The sequence below is a fragment of the Ascaphus truei genome, chromosome 2 (assembly GCF_040206685.1).
Source record: "Ascaphus truei isolate aAscTru1 chromosome 2, aAscTru1.hap1, whole genome shotgun sequence".
In the NCBI taxonomy this organism is placed as follows: Eukaryota; Metazoa; Chordata; class Amphibia; order Anura; family Ascaphidae; genus Ascaphus; species Ascaphus truei.
In genome coordinates this window covers 420,630,869-420,653,411 of record NC_134484.1, presented here as the reverse complement: position 1 = coordinate 420,653,411, position 22,543 = coordinate 420,630,869, and the positions used below count along the sequence as shown (strand labels likewise).

At 42.1% G+C, this 22,543-nt stretch overlaps 1 protein-coding gene across 2 annotated transcripts in view; it reads right to left on the bottom strand.

Moving 5' to 3' along the window:
* LOC142487762 (myosin-IIIa-like) overlaps nt 1-22,292 on the bottom strand; it is a 171,703-nt gene extending 149,411 nt beyond the window's left edge. The window contains exon 1 of one of the 2 annotated variants that reach the window (XM_075587612.1): nt 21,734-22,292. The gene's annotated coding sequence lies outside the window, so the exon portion shown is untranslated. The remainder of the gene's footprint in view (nt 1-21,733) is intronic. The other variant, XM_075587613.1, reaches the window with a different exon arrangement.
* Nucleotides 22,293-22,543: the final 251 nt, after the last annotated feature.

The following is a 22,543-nucleotide window of genomic DNA, read 5'->3' as shown; positions in this document are numbered from 1 at the left end:
AAATCTATTGGGATGTGTCAGCTCAGACACGACCTGCCTCTCCCTATTGCCCCTGCTTCCCCTTCTAACTGTCACCCAGCTACTTACCTGCTCCTCACTAACAGCAACCACGCTACCTACCTGCTCCTCACTAACAGCGCCACCATCTGCACCACTAGTCGAAGCAAGGGCCTGCTCAGTGAGCTCTAATTCCCTTTCAAGATTGCCAATGTCCCTCAATATTGCAAGTTGCCTCTTCAGATCAGCAATCTCTGACTCTAAAGACACCACCCGCTCACACTTTTCACAGCGGTATGCTCCTTGGAACAGCTTCTCCAAGTGCACATACATGTGGCAAGATGTGCATTGAGTGGCATTTTCAATTTTAAAAAAATGAGGCCTTTCAAATTATAACCCACCTTAGAAGAGGTCATGTGATAATAGGTGGTGATCTAAATACAATATTAGACAAAGCCAGGGACAGAGCGAGAGTCCCCCAAAATGAGCATCACACAATGAACAAATTCCAAGACCTTGAAAAAATAATTGACAGAGAATGCCCTAGTCGACATGTGGAGACTGATGTACCCCATGACCAGAGGATGCTCATTCTACTCGGCCCCCCACAAACAATAGATTATATACTTCTGTCTAGAGAGCTAGCTAACAATATAGTTAAAGCCGACATGGACAATATCACCTGGTAGATCATGCACCAGTGACGCTGACGGTGAGGGTCAGAAACCAGAGGTCTCCTAACGCATGATGGAGATCAAACGATCTGCTGTTATGGATACCTGAAACTAAAGAGGTGATTGGTGCTGCCCTCCGGGAATATTTCCTACAAAATGATAACGGCCAAGTGGCAGAAACCACGCTCTGGACTGCCCATAAGACAACCCCGAGGGGCAAAATAACTAGCATAGCTTCACATAGAAAAAAAAAGAAAAGAAAAAGAGAATAGAAAGCTTGAATGACAATTTGAAAAGCGACGAGGCATTCCAGCAAAACCCGTCAACCATAATTAGGACCAAAATAGACAAAGACAGAGTGGAACTTAAAAATGTAATGTTAGAATATACCGAAAAAGCAATGCGATGGACCAACCAGTTGTACTATGAAAAAGGGACAAGGCGTGCAGGTATCTTGCAGCAAAATTGAGGAATAAGATGTCTATTCTAAACATCTATAAAACAGTTTAAGATATCCTAACCTATAACCCCTCAGACATTAATAAGGAATTCGTAAAGTACTATAACAACCTATACAACCTAAACAAGGCAGAACAGGTGGACCAGACCTGGGAGTAAAAATAGACAAGTATCTAGAAGCATGCAGACTCTCCAAACTAGATAACGCAAATGCTAACATACTAGGCGGCCCTATAACGGCAGAGGAGGTTTCAGTGCCAATCAAAAACCTTAAAAACTCCAAAGCCCGAGACCCAGATGGATTTTCAAATCTGTATTACAAAATGTTCGAGGCTATACTTAAACCATATTTAGTCAGGTGGTTCAATAAAATTCTGAAAGGGGAAACAGTGCCAAGTGAAATGCTCGAGGCTTCGATTATCATTATTCCAAAGGAAGGGAAAGACCCCTCGTTATGCCCAAGCTATCGGCCCATATCAATCATAAACATGGATATCAAGCTCTTTGCTAAAATCCTTTCAACACGCCTAAACAAGGTTCTGAACTATATGAAAACTTTATAAAAACATTTTTATAAATACATTTAAATCGGGACAGTCTTGTCAAACCTAAACACTATTTGGATTTCTTCAACAGAAATAACTTTATTTCATATTGCGCTTTTCTACCAATGGGACTCAAAGCGCTTCACAATTACAGTACAGTGCATGGTATGTAGCACATAAGATTTTTAAAGACACAGTTTGTAGTCATTGCTGACCAGTACCCCATGTATTCATAATTTACACTCACATTCAGGAAGCATATCACGTAAATAAAAGTGCTGCATATGGGAAGAACCTAAAGTACACATACAGTAGATCCAATCCAAGCTCTTTGCAAATCCCATACACTATTTTCCTGCAACCAATGTACTGTATAACATTTAGATGATAAACTACTGTATATGGGGTAATTTATCAATGTTTTTGACTACAAAACCAATGTTTATAATACAAACTACCTATACCAAATGCACCAAACAAGAAAATCCAACTGGTTTAATTGGAAATGTGTTTCCATAATAAATCAGGTGCATTTAATTTTTGCCGCTGAGAGACTTACTGTATGCCCCATGCATCATACTGTAGATCTGAGATGGTTTTGCCAGAATTGGCAAACATCAAAATATGAAAAATTTTAAATATCTCAAATATGGGGGAGGGCTCTAGACAAGTGAAGGGAGCTACAGTATTACAGTATTTAGCTCACCCACGGACTAATAAGTATCCCAAACACTTTTTCGTAAAACACCAGAGAGATAACTGTGAACACACCTGAGATATCTGGGACATATGCTAATATAAACTATTTGAATATATTCAAATTAGGTTATTTCCCAGGTATCCCAGGTGTGTTTATAAAATCTCTCCACATCTCTCTCTTTTTTGGAAAGTTTGAGTGAAACATAAGATAAGTGCATTTGTCCCAGTGTTGCCCCAGATTTGTACTGTGGAGACTTTTCTCTATTGTGAATTCTTTTTCAACTTTGCCCTAGTTTTAGGAAACACTTGTTTTACCTGGTTGTGGTTAAAGCCATTTACCCTCCATTGTAGCCCCCCCCCTAATATCTCATGGTAAAAAGTAGTTTAAACTTCATTCTTAACAAGGAAAAATCTTGCCTCATTTTAACTACAGATAAATCCTAAATGTGGCATTGCGGAGAACCCCCTAATTCATATAAAACACACCCTGTGTGAATATGCATCCAGATAGGATAATAGATTATTTGCCCATTATTAAACACATTTACTAGCATATAAAAATAAATAAAGTACTACTGACCTCATCAATAAGAAGACCCAGTCGCCAGCAAAATCCTTGTCTTCCGTTGCCCACAAAATACATAGCCAATACATTGCAATTACATTCAGATATCAATTAACCCCTTAATCACCTTATCAGATAATAACCGCAAAGGTAATTAAGGGGTTAAGCCACCCTGGCCCGATACCCACCCTTCACTCATTCATTTGTACAGTGGCTTCATCAGGCGTATATACACACACACACATATATATATATATATATATATTATATATATAGATATATATATATATATAGATATATATATATATATATAGAGAGAGAGAGAGAGAGAGAGAGAGAGAGAGAGGAGAGAGAGAGAGAGAGAGAGAGAGAGAGAGAGAGAGAGAGAGAGAGAGAGAGAGAGAGAGAGAGAGAGTGAGAGAGAGAGAGAGAGAGAGAGAGAGAGAGAGAGAGAGAGAGAGAGACACACACATGATGAACCAATATACAAATAAATGTAGAAGGGTTATCAAAAACATGTCTACTACAAATACCACTTCTCCATACAGACACAGTACAATAAAATCAATTTCCTTAAAAAATCCAATCTCATCTTCCAATCAAAAGCCTCAAATGCCACTCAAAACATTGCATTTACATGGTATACATGATGCATACAATCTATGCACCATGTACATTCTGCAAATGAATGTTAACAATAACATATTCCAAACAAAATACCAATACATCCAAACATGTATACTATTTAAACCAATCCAGTAACCATAAATCAATTAGCATTCATTAATTAAATCACTAAACAATTTAAATTCCATCCATAACAATTAAACAATTAACTAATTCAATCGTTGAACAGAACAAGTTATCCTCAGACAAAATATAAGTACCAAAGAGAATACAATATACAAAAGCAAACCTCACCCTGACCTAAAGTACACCATACAATAGCAAAAATTACATCTATCTAATTGTAAAATACATGACACACACATTTATGCATAGCAGCATAGCCAAAAACATTTTAAACACAGCAAAACAAGCTTTCAAAACAACATCATTTCTTACCCTGTATGTATATATCGATCTAGACATTCATACATACATACATACAGTGGCAAGAAATGATATACCAAAAAAAAAAAAAAAATACACATGTAAAAAACCTTTAAAAAAATGAACAAGAGGTCACGTGACAACAGAGAGGTGAATGGCTGCTTAGTACTTGAGCTCCATTCCCACCGGCACTAGTTATTTAAATAACTACAGCAAAACAGCGACAACAGCAACAACAGCAACACAACCAGCATTAAAGAATCTCTAAATATGTCAGGATGGCATCTAATAAAACAGTCCCAAGAAAAACTCAGACAGTCTCTACTTATTAAAAAAAAGGAGAGGAAGACCTACCGCTGCCGTTTACCAACCCTCCTGCAACAACACTAAACCAACTGGAGCAGAATCCATCCTCTTCTCTATGCCATTATTTGTGGCCGTTTGTGAGTTCCCAATCTCTTTTTAATATCGTTTGTTTATTAAACAGTGTTATACTATGTTCCCTTCTCTTTCCTAATTTTGAGGTAATACCCAGAAGTCCTCTCTACCACTACAGAAGATCCCCTATCCCTATATAAGTGTATTCCCAATATACATATATATACTTGCTACTGTACTCTAACTACTCCTAATTGTGCTCCCCTCTTTCTATTTACATTACATGTGTCCCGGAGTCACAAGTGGAAGCAAGCACCGGAGGATCCCCCCGCTTTCTAAGACTCCCTTTCATCACACCATAAGAGTAACCCAGACCCGCAAACCCTACAAGAATTGAAAGATACCAAAATTGAATTAAACATGTTGTTGACCTCCAGGGCAGATAACGCGCTGAGTTGGTCTAAGAGGAAATTTTACGAAAAAGCGAACAGGCCGGATACTATGCTGGCTCGAGTGTTAAGAGACAGACACATGAAGTTTAATATCCAAGCTATACGCTTAAAATCAGGCACCCCCACGGCCAACCCAAGAAAATAGTAGAAGAATTTGGTTCGTTCTATGAAACATTATATAATGGAGAGAAAGTGGCACATAACGCTAAAACGAGCGAGAAGCTGAGAGATTTCTTAGCCAGCTCAAAACTAGGGAGATTGACAGAGGCAGAGAGAGAGGCCATGGGCGCTGATTTCTCTATAGAGGAGGTGTCACAAGACATTAAGGAATTCAAACCCTCAAAAGCCCCAGGGCCAGATGGCTTCTCGAGGCTATACTATAAGAAATTTGCCAAAGTACTAGCCCCTAGGTTGCTCCACGTGTTCAATGCAATATTAGCAGGAGCCCCCATCTCCAGGGAGATGTTACAGGCTCTATATCATTAATCCATAAACCAGGTAAAGATCCACTGGACTGCAAAAGTTATAGGCCCATATCCCTAATCAATACTGATATTAAAATATACGCTAAACTATTGGCCAATAGATTATGTCTAATCCTACCCAGACTTATACACCCAGATCAGGTCGGATTCATCAAAGGCAGACAGGCAGCAGACAATACCCGGCGATTTATTGATCTGGTAGAATTGGCTAATAAAAATAACACACAAAGTATGCTGTTAAGTCTGGATGCAGAAAAAGCTTTTGATAGGATAGTATATAGTGAGAGACAGGGCTCCCAAGTACCGTGCTCAGCTATGTGGTATCACTATAAGCATAAGTATGAATTTGTCCCAGTGATATATAAACAGCAGGGAAACATTTGTCTTGTCATTCATTCATAGTCCGTGTTTTCCATATAAGTACCTCCTTCCACATGTGGGTAGGACCTGTATATATAGGTATAGTCAGTCACAAATATCTGACCACCTAATCAACAGTAAAAGTGTCCCCCTGGATAATAGTGTAGGTACAGTGGAAGCGCCCCCAGAGACCGCAGTGAGCGGACTGGGGTACTCACGGTTAAGAAGTACAAATGATTCCTTCGGCGTGCGTCACGCTGGTAATAGAACGACAGAGAAATCCTCCAAGAGATGTTGTCCCAAGGGTATAAATCCAGTGCATTTCACGGCGATTGAGAAGTGATTCTCTATCTCCTCCTCTAGGGTGGATAGCTATGTGTTCAATAGCACTGAACGTTAAGCGATCTACTGAACCATGTGGACAGTTGTTAAAGTGTCTAGCTACTGGGAAATTGTCATCTTTATTTTTTATAGTTCTAATGTGTTCCCTTATTCTTATCTTTAGGGGTCTTATAGTCCTTCCAATGTGGCTACACCCACAAGCACATCTAAAGACATAAACAACATATTTTGAATTACAGTTTAAAAAGGAATCAATCAATCGCCGTGAAATGCACTGGATTTATACCCTTGGGACATTGGCTCCCAAGGGTATGAACACTGATTGGGAATTAAAGCATTTCCTAAAATAGAGTAAAATAAATTAAAACAAGGTTACCAAATTATATAATTCAGGCGATTGTATTGCTCTGCAGAGTTTTTTCTATGCATTGTCCTACATTCTACATATAGTGTCAATAGAATAAATGTATGTCCTTACCGCCGGATATAAAGACTGCATGACACGAAATGTGATAATATATTGTTTGTACATTTATACATGCTTATAATTATTAGGATAGTGTGCGTTCTTTCTATTTGATGTTCATCTATAGCAGGCTGATATATTCCCAGTGATGGAATAAAATGCAATATATTGTATAGATTTCTTATACTACAATGTCTCCTACAATATACTGTGTCATCATTCTGGCTTCAAACTGGATATAACCAGCATAATTGGTTGCTATTTACTTCCTAAAACAATTTCAGCCTATTAGACTGTTTGCCTTGAAACTGTTTCTTAACTGTTTTTAAATGTTTGTTACTATCGTTACATATTTTCTATTGTATGATATACAGACACACTGCGGTTGCGCTGCTGGTGTGAGCCGCCCCCGTACCTTCAGCATGTAGTAAACTTGTTCATTCATCCCATTGGCCATATGAGAGAACCAATGGGATTATAGCTCGGCGATTTCGCGCCAAGTAATCACGCAACCTAGATCAGCTGGAGACGGGGGGAGACCTATATAAGCAGGGCTGAAGCAGTCTGTAAAACACTCTCTTCGACAAAGGGCGACGGCCCGAAACGCGTTAGAGATTTTTACCCATCCCTAGCCATGATGTTGTTCATGGAATAAAGGATTTTTATCATTGCCGGTGTCTAGCCCCTGTATTCTGTTTGCTGTGCTGTGCTCCGCTTCATCTCTTGGAGGATTTCTCTTTTGATAGGATAGACTGGCCTTACCTGGAGGAGACGCTTGCGGCATTTGGCTTTGGGGATCAGGTGAGCAGAGCGATTCTCTCGCTGTACTCAGGACCTACCACCAGGGTAATACATCAGGGCTTTCCATCTCTCCCCTTTCAAATTAAGAGTGGCACGAGACAGGGATGCCCACTATCCCCTCTTCTGTTCGCTCTATGTATTGAACCACTGGCGGCGCAAATTAGAGGCAACCCGGACATCTAGGGGTAAAAGCATATTCTCAAACACATAAAGCGGCCCTGTATGCAGATGATATCCTACGAATTATCTCAAAGCCCCTCACCTCCTTGCCAAACATGTTGGATTTATTGGACAGATTCTCGAACATTTCGGGATTTAAAATAAATCAAGCTAAATCTGAAGCCCTCAACATCAATCTCCCTAGACACGTAGAGAAGTTATTGCAACTGAATTTTAACTTCCACTGGCAACAGAAATACATAAAATATCTAGGAGTCCACATAACCAAGAACATCAAAGACATTTACAATGCAAATTACCCCAACCTAATTCGGACATTGATAGCTCACCTCCATAAATGGTCCTCTATACGAATATCCTGGATAGGTAGGATACATAGCGTCAAAATGAACCTACTCCCCAGTATCTTATACCTTTTCCAGACGATACCAGTGCCACTCAGACTGAAGGATTTGCTCTCACTGAAAGTCTGAAATCTCTAAATTTATCTGGGGAGGGAAAAAGCCGAGAGTCAACAAATTAAATATGAAAAGATGTCCTAGCGGGGGGCCTAGCGGTACCCTGCCGGCTCTCATATTACAAAGCGGCTCAATTAAGCCAAATTGTTCAATGGCAATCCAATTCACATTTAAAATGGTGGGTGGAATTAGAGAGTGCTGCCTGCGCTCCTTTGAAAATACGCAACTTGATTTGGCTACCTAAAACAGCACGACGATCTGCTGACATGCCGCTTTCCTCAATGACCAACTCGTTGTCTATCTGGGAGGCCAATAAGACTAAATACTCCCTCAGAACGAGTAATTCTTCAATGTCCCCAATTTAGAACAATCCCAAGTTCGCTCCTGGCCTATTAGAGGGAGATGCATCAATTTGGAAACAAAAAGGTTATATACGAATCAAAGATCTAGAGGGATACAATAGCAAGATTAAAACGTTTGATCACGTCAGACTAGAAAAAGATATACCCCACTCAGAATTTTTTTAGGTACCTCCAGCTCCGAGCATTTTATAACAAATTGGCCCCATACCCCCCCCCCCCCCCCCCCCGACGTCATTCGAAAAGCTCTGTCTGGCAGAGACCGACACAAAGGGACTCACATCACAATTGTACAAGCAAGTAGTTGATTCTGCGAGCTATAGACAACAGCCATCGTCATTTAGAACCCAATGGGAAAGAGACCTGGGAGAGACATTAGAAGACGACGAGTGGAACGCTATATATCTGGCCATGGCAAAAAGCTCCATATGTACCACACTAAAGGAGAATGCATACAAGGTCCTAATGCGGTGGTACCTCACCCCAATGAAATTAGCCAAGTTCGTGTCTGGATCCTCCTTGCTATGCCCCCGGCAGTGCGGAGGATCGGCCGATCTGTTACACATGCTGTGGTCTTGCCTGCGGATCTCCCCACTATGGGAAGAAATTAGAAATTGGATACAGAGGGTCTTCGACCTCACTATTCCCCCAGACCCATGGCTATTCCTCTTGAATAGACCACTAACGGGCCTGTCCAAAGCAAACAATAAACTAATAGCACATTTTGCAATAGCCACACGGAGCGAGATCGCAGCACTATGGAAACGCCCCGAAATTCCAAGTATCCCAAAGATTCGAAATCGATTGTGGTTTATCTACCAGATGGAAAAGTTGACAAGTCTAGTCAACGACACTGGCACCAATTATCTCAAAGTATGGACACCTTGGCTGGCGCAGACGGATATCCCCGGGGTTAGAGGAATACAGTCTGGCTGTGATAGATGCAGGTGCGTTCTCCTTTAGGAGTGGAAACTCAGCTCACGACGACTACACAGACAAATAGACAGAAAGCCCACGAGGTGATAAACTGGAGAGGACGCAACCCACAAAGAGCCTTACTAGGAACGGTTGAGAGACCTAGCATGAGTGGATGCTCCTCTCTCGGCCACGTTGCCCCTTACTCCCTTCCTACCCTCCCCATCCATTCCTACCCTCCCCATCCCACCCCCTTTTTTTTTTTTTGTTTCTTTTGTCTTTATTGATTTTGTTTTTGTGTTTGTCAATTTGAATTAATTGTATTATGTAAATTATGTTATTATCTTTATTGCTAGTCCACCCAAAACAACTCGGTCGAGTAGGGCCCGAAAAACCGGGATATGTCTCACGAGCTGACATACGGTACTGTCTATAGCGGAGATTTACACTAAAAATGAATGTAATGTATACTGTATTCTGTATCACTTGTTTGGAAAAAAAGCAATAAAATCTAAGTTACAAAAAAAAAAAAAATGAACAAATTAAATAAAATACATTTCTTTTGTTCACTTACCATTACTTGACCCACTCACCGACTCCCGTTGAACAGCTTACTAAAGGCCTATGACGTCACATTTTCGTCATATGGTTCCCACGGCCCTGATTGGGCCATGAAAACCATGTGTTTTGGCCGATAAAAAAAAATGATGACGTCATCAGAATGGCTGTGCTTCAATTGCGTTTAAGATGACGTCATGAAAGGAAAGATGGCTGGCCTCACATGGTACGGTAGCCAATCAGAGCGTGGGAAATACATCCAAACTCTGATTGGCTCTAGTACCATGTGACAGGCTTTCAATGACGTCACATCCGTTCTCCCCCAAGCCTCTGTCACATGGTCTACTAGAGCCAATCAGAGTTTTTATAGGCCAAAACACATGGTTTTCATGGGCCAATCAGGCCCGTGGGAACCTTGACGAAAATGTGACGTCATAGGCCTTTAAAAGCCTATGTCGTCTCATTTTGAAGGCAGACGTTGAGGAGGAAGGACCTTCTACAGAAAAAGAAGGCCAGGGCGTGGCCGAAGAAGACAAGAAGACCCCGGTAGAGACCGGAAGAAGATACAATAAAGAAGAATGAAGATGGATTACAAATAGAAGACCCGTGGATTGATTTGTTTTTTTATTTTAATGTTTATTATTTTATGGTTTATTATTTTATGGGTTCCTGTGTGTGGATTGGTTCGAGAGTAAGCTGTTCAACGGGAGTCGGTGCGTGGGTCAAGTAATGGTAAGTGAACTTAAGAAATGTATTTTATTTAACTTGTTCATTTTTTTTAGGTTTTTTACATGTGTATTTTTTTTTTTTTTTTGGTATATCATTTCTTGCCACTGTATGTATGTATGAATGTCTAGATTGATATATACAAACAGGGTAAGAAATGATGTTGTTTTAAAAGCTTGTTTTGCTGGGTTTAAAATGTTTTTTGGTTATGCTGCTATGCATAAATGTGTGTGTCATGTATTTTACAATTAGATAGATGTAATTTTTGCTATTGTATGGTATAATTTAGGTCAGAGTGAGGCTTGCTTTTGTATATTGTATTCTTTTTGGTACTTATATTTTGTCTGAGGATAACTTGTTCTGTTCAACGATTTAATTAGTTAATTGTAATCCGAACGATCTGCAGCCTGCAGTCGCACTCCGGAGGTCCCCGGATTGAGCAGTGAGGGCTTAGGTGCACTGACCGGAGAACATTGTGAACCATCTATGCCCTCACTGCTCAATCCGGGGACCTCCGGAGTGCGACTGCAGGCTGCAGATCATTCGGATTACCTGGAGCCCAGCTTACCAGAGAGAAGGTTTCCATAGAGGCGGTGATCGAGTGCCGGGGTGTTCCTAGGAAGGAAAACATCACAGCTGCTGCCCAAGACGGTGGCCAAAGGAAACAAGCTCCTGACTCCTGTATCAACAGCTGCCGAGTGATAACTTGAGTGTTGTACACACTCAATGCTTATGTCCTAGCACCTTGATGTACGCAGAATATTTATCCCCTATTTTAATATACACTTGTAATTTTCATACTTCACTATTTGCGTTGTGCGCTTTTTTTTGTCTCCGTATTTGCAGAGTGTACATGGTGCATAGATTGTATGCATCATGTATACAATGTAAATGCAATGTTTTGATTGGCATTTGAGGCTTTTGATTTGCATTTGAGGATTTTGATTGGAAGATGAGATTGGATTTTTTAAGGAAATTGATTTTATTGTACTGTGTCTGTATGGAGAAGTGGCATTTGTAGTAGAGCATGATTTTGATAACCCTTCTACATTTCTTTGTATATTGGTTCATCGTGTGTGTGTGTGTGTGTGTGTGTATATATATATATATATATATATATATATATATATATATATATATATATATATATATATATATATATGTATATATATATAGTTGCATGATGAAGCCACTGTACACATGAATGGGTGAAGGGTGGGTATTGGGCCAGTGTGGCTTAACCCCTTAATTACCTTTGCGGTTATTATCCGATAAGGTGTTTAAGGGTTAATTGATATCTGAATGTAATTGCAATGTATTGGCTATGTATTGGCTATGTATTGGCTATGTATTTTGTGGGCAACGAAAGACAAGGATTTTGCTGGCAACGGGGGCTTCTTATTGAAGAGGTCAGTAGTACTTTATTTATTTTCATATGCTAGTTAATGTGTTTAATAATGGGCAAATAATCTATTATCCCTATCTGGATTATAGTTATTTTGCACATTATTGTACTGTAGGTGTTGGGGGGGGGGTTGATGTATTGAATGTATAGGTCAGGTTTATTTATTTTACATTCAGGGTTTGTTCCTTTTTGGTTCTGCGTGAGACCTCTGGAGACCACCTGCAGTATCCTCGGGTATCTCACGGTATCAGGCTGCATGGTCCACGGGGGACACCTGCGGGGAAAGACCGTTGGCCCAACATCTGTGGGGGCACCGCGGACCCGTAGTCTGAGGGGAAGTATCGGTGGCCTCACATCTGTGGGGGCACCACGGACCCGTGGTGTGTGGGGAAGAACCGGTGGTCCCACATCTATGGGGGCACTGTGGACCCGTAGTGCCAACCCGTGGGTCCCCAGACCCCCTTGGGAACCACCCGAGGCCCCGCAGACACCTGTGGGTCTGACCCGGGGCTCCCAGACATCAGCGGGCCTACCATGGGGACCCAATTGTGGCCCACGGTGACCTGCGGAGACCACCTAGGGGCAATGGCGCTTGGCGGGACCCACCAACAGGCCTCCAGAACTTGTATGAAACAAGTTGCTGGTACCCTGTAGGTCTGTCAGATGTCCCGTCAGGCCCGCCGGGGACTCGCGTGGGCATGGGGTATGAACCCTGTATGTAAAAGGATAAATCATGTATTTATGGGGGGCATAGGGGGTGGGTTATGTATTTAATAAATAGAATGATGCTTATTGTGGGGCAGTGTATTGTTTCTATTGTGGGTACTGGGGGTGGTGGGAGGGGGTATTGGCCCCAAGGGTATGTGGGTAGGCCTGCCTTGTGGATAGTGGGTGAGGGTGGTTAGGCCTCACGGGGTGGGGGTGTAGTGGGGGAGGGTATGTAGGCCTCCTGAGTGGTGGGTGAGGGTGGGTTAACCCCTTAATGACTGTAGCTGTTAATTACCGCTATTGTGATTAAGGGGTTAGGGGACATTACATTGGATGTTTTTATTTTTGTTTCTGTTTTGCAGCATCGGAGGAGGCCCATGAAGATGAGGATGGCCTTCATCATGGCAGCCGGACATGGGTGAGTGCAATATGTATTTAATGTATTTATTGTTCTTAATGTATTTTAAATGGACAAATGCACTATTATCCATTTGTGGATAATAGTAATTTTGCCCATTACTGTATTATGCCTTAACCCCTTCATTGCCTTAGCGGCTATCCGCTATGGTAATGAAGCAGCATTAATGTATTTTAATAATATTGTGCGGGAGCAGGGGGTCCCCTGAGCTGAACCGCATATATTTGTGGCTCAGGGACCCCCTGCTTCCCAAGTTAAAGGCCCAGGTTTGGGGCATCGTTTCCAGTGTCGCCCCCATCTTTATAGTGTCCAAGACGCGACGTGGGCTCTATAAAGATGGCGGCTACACTGGCACCCGATGACCCTTACCGGAGCCTGTAACTCGGGAAGCAGGGGGTCCCTGCGCCACAAATCAATGCGGTTCAGTTCAGGGGAACCCCTGCTCCCGCGCAATATTATTAAAATACATTAATGCTGCTTCATTACCATAACGGATAGCCGCTAAGGTAAGGAATGATTGTTTATGTATATGTGTGTTTTACTCATAATGTAGATATGCAGAGGGTCTCCGGAGCTGAACCGCTTTGGTTTTAGGTCCGGGGACCCCCTGCTTCCTGAGATACAGGCCCCTTTATGGGGTGCCGGTATCCCTCTGCTTTGTTTACATTCCGCGGTAACGTGATCGGGACAATTAAATGCAGAGGGATACCGGCACCTCATAAAAGGGCCTGTATCTCGGGAAGCAGGGGGTCCCCGGACCTGAAACCAATGCGGTTTAGCTCCGGAGAGCCCCTGCACATGTACACTATGAGTAAAAGGTTTTTAGGAATATTTTTCTTTTGCCGATGTTTGCGCAGAGAGAGCGGCGGGTCTCTCTCTGCTGCAAACACATATCGGCAGAAACGGCCTATCGCCAGGCTATCGGGAGCCAGGCTCTTTTATCACCGGCTCATCGGCGTTTTGCTTTCGCAGGGATCCGGCAGGGATTCGTCATGTATTCGGCCCTTACTGAGTACTGCGAGGGAAAATCGCCAAAATCATGCCGATAGGGAACACTTGGCGAATGCATTTTTTCAGTGCTTGGTGCATGAGGCCCATAGTCCTCATTCAGGAAGGAACTCACAGTTGTTTGTGCTGTAACAGAAATGTCCACTTCAGGAGATTTCTCTGCGCCGTGCCGCCATTGTAGTTAGATCCAGTAAAGAAAAAAAAGGGGGAAAAAGCAGATCACAGCCAAGGGAGTAGGGTCCAAAATAAGAAAAATGTATTGAAATATGATGAAAAATGGAAAAAACAACAAAGAGAATCAGGTAGCGCTAACACTGACACAAAATAAGAATAAGTATAATACTTATTAGACAGAAAAAAATCCCTTAATGCTCACAAATATTTAAATGAAGGGCGGCTGCCAGATAATGGAACACTGACCACCTGGTCAGGTACACGCAATATGAGATAAAGATTATACTGGTGCCTTAAAATACCCTCTTGGTAACGAAAAATCCTATTGTGTTTCATAAGAAAAATAAACATACAACTATTTGATGGTGTGGTACACGACCAATGTCCTGGTAGTATCCAGCGATGATTGTAGTAGTTATATATTGAGTGCATGTAATGGAAGAAAAAATACACATAGCATAATACTGTAGATGAATGGGACAAACAACAAACAAAAAATAATAATAAAAAATTAAAAAATAAATAAACTAAGTAGAAGAAGGCAAAACAGGGGATAAATACTAAATAAAAATCACATTTATTTTAAAATTATATAAAACAAATGGAAACTAAGTCCATACAAAAAATCAATTATACTCTGCTGCACTAGGTGAATGCCCTACTTACTAGACAAAAGATGTTTGGAGGCAATGGATAATGTCAGAGAGTATCACCTCCCACTCGTGGCATGTCTGCTACCAGATGGTTACTGTCGCCAGACTATCTGCTGGTCCGTGGCATACACCGCTGATGATCACCGCCGTTTGGTGGCTCTCATGCCAGGATGTGCCGGGTCTGCACTGGTGTCGGAGGGCTCCGTAGTCAGATCTCACTCTCTGCTGGCTCACAGATCTCGTGGGATGTTAGAAAGACTGCCGGTCCTGCCTCCAGCAGTAGTGGGCTCCAAGGAGTTCAGAGGTCAGCACCCACTATTGCACTCTTTCTCCCTCTGCCCAAGGACTGATACTCAGATAGGGGTATATTCTGTACAGAGTCTTTATTGGGTGGCATACACTGCAGATCTTCTCAAAGTGATGCAAGGTCTCAGAGGCTCCATAACTTTGGATGGTGCTTTGCCCCTGGTAGTACAGGGCAACACTGTAGCTGAGTCTGATGTTCCCCAAGCTCAAGATCCTGGCATAGGAGAGGCTGATAGCTCTCTGCTTCATATCTCTTCCAGAGCAGGAACATAACTTCCTCTCTCTTCAAGAGCAGAAGCAGAACTAGCACTAACTTGGTCACACACTCCTAGGAGGATTAAGAAGGGGTGAGCTCATGGTCTATACCTATTCCTGATAGGCTTTCACAGGCCATGAGTCACCACCTTATTTCTATCACTCATAAGAGGGGCATGAGGGGGGTCAAGAGCCCATAGATTTAACCTGTTACTGCCTGCAGAAAACAGGACTTCCATAACAGGGGAAAATACAGGCAGAATATACATACCTAGTTACATATATATATATATATATATATATATATATATATATATATATATATATATATAATCGCCGGAAGAAGAGATCAGTTTATCTCGAAAGCTCGCACAAATAAAAGCATTTCGTTAGCCACAGAACGGTATCGCCTATTTATTTTTTGACACAAGCATGAGATATTCAAAAGAGTGTATTGTGGTAAGTGGCAAACACAGCTGATGTTTCTGTGGCACTGTGTGCTCATTTGCATGTCATTTCCCAGAATCCCTTGCTGCAGTGGAAGCACTGTATGCTGGGTGATAATGGTGAAATATATATATATTATATATAATATATATATATATATGTGATAAAAAAATCACTGGCACTCCAATGGAAATTCAATAATGAATAGGTGCATGTCCCATATAAATAATAAAAGTATACATTACCGCATAGCAGCAAAAAGGAGACAGCACTCAGGTGAATGAAAATTAATGTATTAAATACAGCATATAACTCCAACGTTTCAATCCCAAAGGAAGATCCCCCTGTGGGATTGAAACGTTGGAGTTATGTGCTGTATTTAATACCTTAATTTTCATTCACCTGAGTGCTGTCTCCTTTTTGCTGCTATGCGGCAATGTATACATATATATATATATATATATACATACATATACAGCTAAACCCCGTTATAATGCGGTCCTCGGGGTCCACCCCGAGTCCACCGCGTTAGTAACGGGGTCGCGCTAATTTTAAAAAAAAATGGCCGCCGCGCTCCTGATCGGGAGTGAGGAGGGAAGGAAGTTAATTAAATAAATAAATAAATAAATTTTTTAAATGGCGGCGATTCATCCGTCCTCCCTCTCAGCCCCCTGGTTTTGCACCGTGTCTGTGTGTGTGTGTGTGTGTGTGTGTGTGTGTGTGTGTGTGTGTGTGTGTGTGTGTGTGTGTGTGTGTGTGTGTGTGTGTGTGTGTGTGTGTGTGATGGTGAGAAGGGGTGGGCAGGGTGAGGAGACACTAATCTACCGGAGTCACTCACCTAAAAGTTGCAAAGTGGCAAACATGAGAAAGCACAGACCTGCAACCAACTGAAATAAAACTAAAACAAAGAAAACTTTGTTTTTTTTCTGCACACCCACTTGTGTGTGGGAAGCGCTACCTGCAAACAGCCATGCACTGGGGAAGGACTTCTGCTAACATATCCATATAGCAATGCTAACAGTGCATCTCTCAGGCTTTAATGCAGGGTCCCCTACCTGTTCGTCATCCCCGCTACGCCCAGCATCAGAGCCGCTGTGCGGGGTCAGGGAGGGTGTGACAGATACCAGCACCTCGCACAGCCTGCGGGACTTGGGTTAGCTGCAGCTCCGGTCACTGAGTCCTGGTGAGCGGCGGGAAGGAGGGAGAGAGGTGGGGAGGAGAGGCTAGGAGAGGGGTGGGCAGGGTCCTGGAGCGCGAGGCTTCCCCTCCCCGGCCGGGTCCACCACGCCCGGCTCTGACTCACCTCCGCCCACCCTGCACTGCAAATCACCCGGGCAGGAGGAGTTGCCATAGAGATAAAGGGGGATAAAGGATGCAAGCCACGCCCACTGACCTCCTCCTATATGGCACCAATGACTGCAGAACAAGCATCCCACATCCGGGCACTCTTACTGCCTGGCCACATTCAGTCGCCCCGCCCACAGCCCTCTTCTTGTCAATCAAGCCGTCCGCTCTCCGCCCCCTGCGGGTGATGTCATTATTCCAACCTCCACCGGGCTGGTGGGCTGCTGACATGTGAAAAAACGGGCTGGTGGGCTGCTGACATGTGAGGAGGAGGGGGGGGGGTGGGCTGCTGACATGTGAGGAGGGGGGGGTGGGCTGCTGACATGTGAGGAGGGGGGGGGGGTGGGGCTGCTGACATGTGAGGAGGTGGGGGTGCTGCTGACATGTGAGGAGGGGGGGGGTGGGCTGCTGACATGTGAGGGGGGGGGGGGGGGCTGCTGACATGTGAGGGGGGGCTGCTGACATGTGAGGAGGGGGGGGGTGGGCTGCTGACATGATCTGCTGACATGTGAGGGGGGGGGCTGCTGACATGTGAGGGGGGGGGTGGGCTGCTGACATGTGAGGGAGGGGGGTGGGCTGCTGACATGTGAGGGGGGGGTGGGCTGCTGACATGTGAGGGGGGGGGGTGGGCTGCTGACATGTGAGGGGGGGGGCTGCTGACATGTGAGGGGGGGGGGCTGCTGACATGTGAGGGGGGGGGGTGGGCTGCTGACATGTGAGGGGGGGGTGGGCTGCTGACATGTGAGGGGGGGGGGTGGGCTGCTGACATGTGAGTGTATTGTGAGAGCTGTGTGCAGTGAGTGTGAGCAATGAGCAGTGTCTGTGCAGTGTGTGTCAGTGTGTGTGCAGTGTGCAGTGTGTGGCAGTGTGAGCAGTGTGTGTGCAGTGTGTGTCAGTGTGAGCAATGAGCAGTGTGTCAGTGTGTGCAGTGTGAGCAATGAGCAGTGTCTGTGCAGTGTGTGTGCAGTGTGTGCAGTGTGAGCAGTGTGCAGTGTGTGTCAGTGTGAGCAATGAGCAGTGTGTCAGTGTGTGCAGTGTGAGCAATGAGCAGTGTCTGTGCAGTGTGTGTCAGTGTGAGCAGTGTGTGTCAGTGTGAGCAGTGTGCAGTGTGTGTCAGTGTGAGCAATGAGCAGTGTGTCAGTGTGTGCAGTGTGAGCAATGAGGAGTGTGTGTGCAGTGTACAGTGTGTGTGCAGTGTGTCAGTGTGTGCAGTGTGAGCAATGAGCAGTGTGTGTGAAGTGTGTGCAGTGTCAGTGTGTGCAGTGTGAGCAATGAGCAGTGTGTGTGCAGTGTGCAGTGTGTGTGCAGTGTGTCAGTGTGTGCAGTGTGAGCAATGAGCAGTGTGTGTGCAGTGTGCAGTGTGTGTGCAGTGTGTGTGCAGTGTGTCAGTGTGTGCAGTGTGAGCAATGAGCAGTGTGTGTGCAGTGTGCAGTGTGTGTGCAGTGTGTGTGCAGTGTGTCAGTGTGTGCAGTGTGAGCAATGAGCAGTGTGTGTGCAGTGTGTGTGCAGTGTGTCAGTGTGTGCAGTGTGAGCAATGAGCAGTGTGTGTGCAGTGTGCAGTGTGCGTGCAGTGTGTCAGTGTGTGCAGTGTGAGCAATGAGCAGTGTGTGTGCAGTGTGCAGTGTGCAGTGTGTGTGCAGTGTGGCAGTGTGAGCAATGAGCAGTGTGTGTGCAGTGAGTGTGTGCAGTGTGTGCAGTGTGCAAAAAAAAAAAACGGGAGCCACGGGAAAACCGCGTTATAACCGAATCGCGGTATAACGAGGCGCGTTATAACGGGGTTTAGCTGTATATATATCTTTGCACACAGTGAAAGGTGATTAATATAGAACAACATAAAAATTACAAAATCAGTGGTACCGTGGTATCATGCTGTAAAGCAATGTGTAATTATTGGTTCCTTAATCATAAAAAGAAACTACATGTAGTGAATTATTACAGTGTATACATACATATGCATATATCCTAATGCACAGTGATAAGAGATTAATATAGGAAAACACAAAAAATAATTAAAAAGCAGTGGTACTGTGATATCACACTTATGGAAATACAATGTTATAAAGCCATAGCATAACCAATGCAACAAGATCAACTTGATTATTTGTAGTAAAGATTACTATGGCATGCTATGGTTAACCCCTGTTATTCACGGGAGGCCTAACCTTCCTCACAGGGAACCTACCCCCATAACCAAAGCTATATCACTACCCTCCAACAAAACAACTCCCCCTCTACAGTAATGGGCAATAGGCCTATTAGCCAAATGTGGCTAATAGGGCTTTTACCCATAGAAAAGCATAAAATCAATAAAATAAAAAAATGTAAACATGTACAAAAAAAATGATATCCATTGATTGTCACTGTGGACACATAGGACCTCAATGGGGGCCTAAGTAGCCACATTGGCAATCAATGTACACTGCAAATAAATAAATAAATAAATGTATTACTTACACCAGCTGGTATCAGGGCCGTCTTCCTCATCCTCACGGGCATACGGAAAAAAATCCAATTAAGAGCCAATTCTCAACCAAAAAAAAAAAAACCCAAAAAATCAGAGCCCGATGGCCAATAAAAATGAATAGCGAAATACCAAGAAAAATAATACAAGCCGGATGGCAAAGATAAAAATAAACCACCAGGTTTTTTGGTTGGGGGAGTGGGGGTAGGGGCGTGTATTATGGGGGTAGGTTCATGGGGTGAATTATGGGGGTAGGCCACCCAAGGGGATAACGAAGGGTTTAACCCCTTATATGCCATAGCAGTTGTACCACTATGACATACAATTGGTACTAGGCTAGTTAGGGAGCTTGAATTAACACTTAGTAAACTTAGTGGCAATGCAGACATGCATAAGGCATGCCTTCATGGCCACTATGGCTTCCAAAAGGTTAATTTATAATTTTTTTATTGGGAAGAAAGATGCCTCGTATGTATTGCATTGCAATTTTATACCTGGTATCTTCCTTATACTATGACTAACGTGAGTGAGCATTAAAGCCAGTTAGCGCCAGGATAGCACTTACTGTATCCCAATGTTAGCCAGATAATGCCACGTTAGCCATATGCAAATGAGCTGCATAACCGACGTTCGATTTGCATAAAATTAGCTTTGCGGACAGCCGTTAAATGGAAGAAAACTAATGTCCATACCCTAATTAGGTAACCTCACTTTAGTAAGCCAAATTGAATTGAGTTCTGAGGACCTACCATATGGATTATTAACTTCACTTGAAACAAATAAAATTCATACTTTGTTTATTTATAAGAACTGTTTAGACATGAATGCTTCTATGTACAGTAAGTACATTTTGTTTGCGTTTTCTAGTTTTTTTTTTAATAATTCAGATCATTTTTCAATGTTTATTTTGTAAACAATCAAGTTAATTTTTTTAAATAAATTGCGAAAAATTGTGACTTTTTCATATATATAAAATATTAAAAAAAAATAGATAATAGATATATATAAAAAAATAGATAACATGCTGTTATCTATTTAAATCAAATATTGTTCGCAGCTTTTGAATAATGTAATTGATTATATGCTTATATGTTCTACCATACATCTACAGTACAGTATAGCAACAAGATTGAGACATGAGCCAGGTCACACAGCAATCACATACATTATTAGTGTTTCACAAGAATTAGTACATGGGGAAGAAAAAAGATTAATAAACATGTGTAAATCAGTACAAACTGAATTCCCTTAATAAAAAAGAAACTGGTAATTTATAAGTGACAATTGGTTAATACTGAAAAGCAGAACACAATAAATGAAACAGGTATAGCTATTTAAATACATATTTGGAATACACATTTTTAACACAAGTAATTTGTGAATACACTTTACCTGAATTTATTATTTTCATTTAGCTCATACAACTGAGGTGAAAGGTGCTTACATACTGTTTTTAAACATTAGATTGAAACATTGTTATGCAATGAAATATGCTCAGAATATATCTCTAAAATGATTTCAAGAAAATATGCTAATATTAATCAAGAGGATTATAGCATATTGAATGTTTGTTGTAAATCATTTTATGAACAATGGGGAAGGAAATTCAAGAGAAAGTTCTGGAATAAATGGTAAATGTAGTGAACAACATACCTAACCAGACACTTAAAACAACATTTCAATTCGACGAATGGGTGTTTTATGTGTAACTGTTACTGTACCTTAGAACAATTGCAATAATCAGCATTTTTCACTAATAAACAGTAATCATAAATATGATAACTATGGACATTAAATGTACTGTACTGTAGTTTCAACCATCCACACAAATTGTTCCTTAACCTGTAAAGTACTAAGTAATTATATGGATGGCTCCAATGGTTTTATATTTATGAAAAAATATATATATATATTTTGAAATGGGCTTAAATTAAACACTTGGATCATCTTCTCTACATAATAGTTCATGAATTATTATAACACATCACCTACAGCTCTAGTGTGAGCCTATTCTTGGGACTAAGTGTAATGATTGTAAGTGTCTACCAAACTTAAAAAGTATTCATTATTTGTTATACTTACCTACACAGAGGGAGGAAATTATCTGAGCAGCAGGCATGGATCTGGTGCCTCACCTACACAGCAAGTGGAGTTCCTGCTTTGCATGTCTATTCTCTGAAATGGACCACATTAAACTTTTACAAGTAAACACTCTGATGACTAATGTAAATGGTGAAACTGGTGTCAATTTAGCCCCAGGTCTACAATCTTCCTTGTCTCACTCTGCCACAGAAATGCCACCTTTTCCCATTCAGTGTATCGAATGGCATATAGATTAAAAGGTAATCACAAGGCACTTTTAACAAAAGGAGCTATTAATATAACTGTATCTGTTAATATCCAACAGACAATAAACAAAATATGTTTTTACTGGTTGGCTGTATAAGGGTTTGTAATGAACCCAAACAGACTTCCATAAATAGTAAATCCCTCTGCAGTTTCTTACAGACGGTGTTGGTTTAGCTGAAGAGCTCTACAGAGCCGACAAGGGGATTTATGGCAGGGACACCAACTGTTTAAACCCTTACATTCAGAGAATAATGCAAGCATTCTCTATCAGGGTCCAGGGTTTCTTAACATATAAATAAAGGAGGTGTGTACAGTATGCTGCTGCATTTGCTGGTGTTATGCCAGATCTGCTTAATAAAAAGTGGCAGCAGCTAAAGGATTAGCCTCTGCATTAGCTTTATATTCACTGGTGAGGGAGAGCTGCTGCAGATTATCTAACTGAATTGCATACAGTACATCTCCTAACATGAAAGCCACTCTGAAACAAACACACAATATTTTTTAAGGGTAGAAGTAGAGATGATTAAAGGATACATTCCTAAC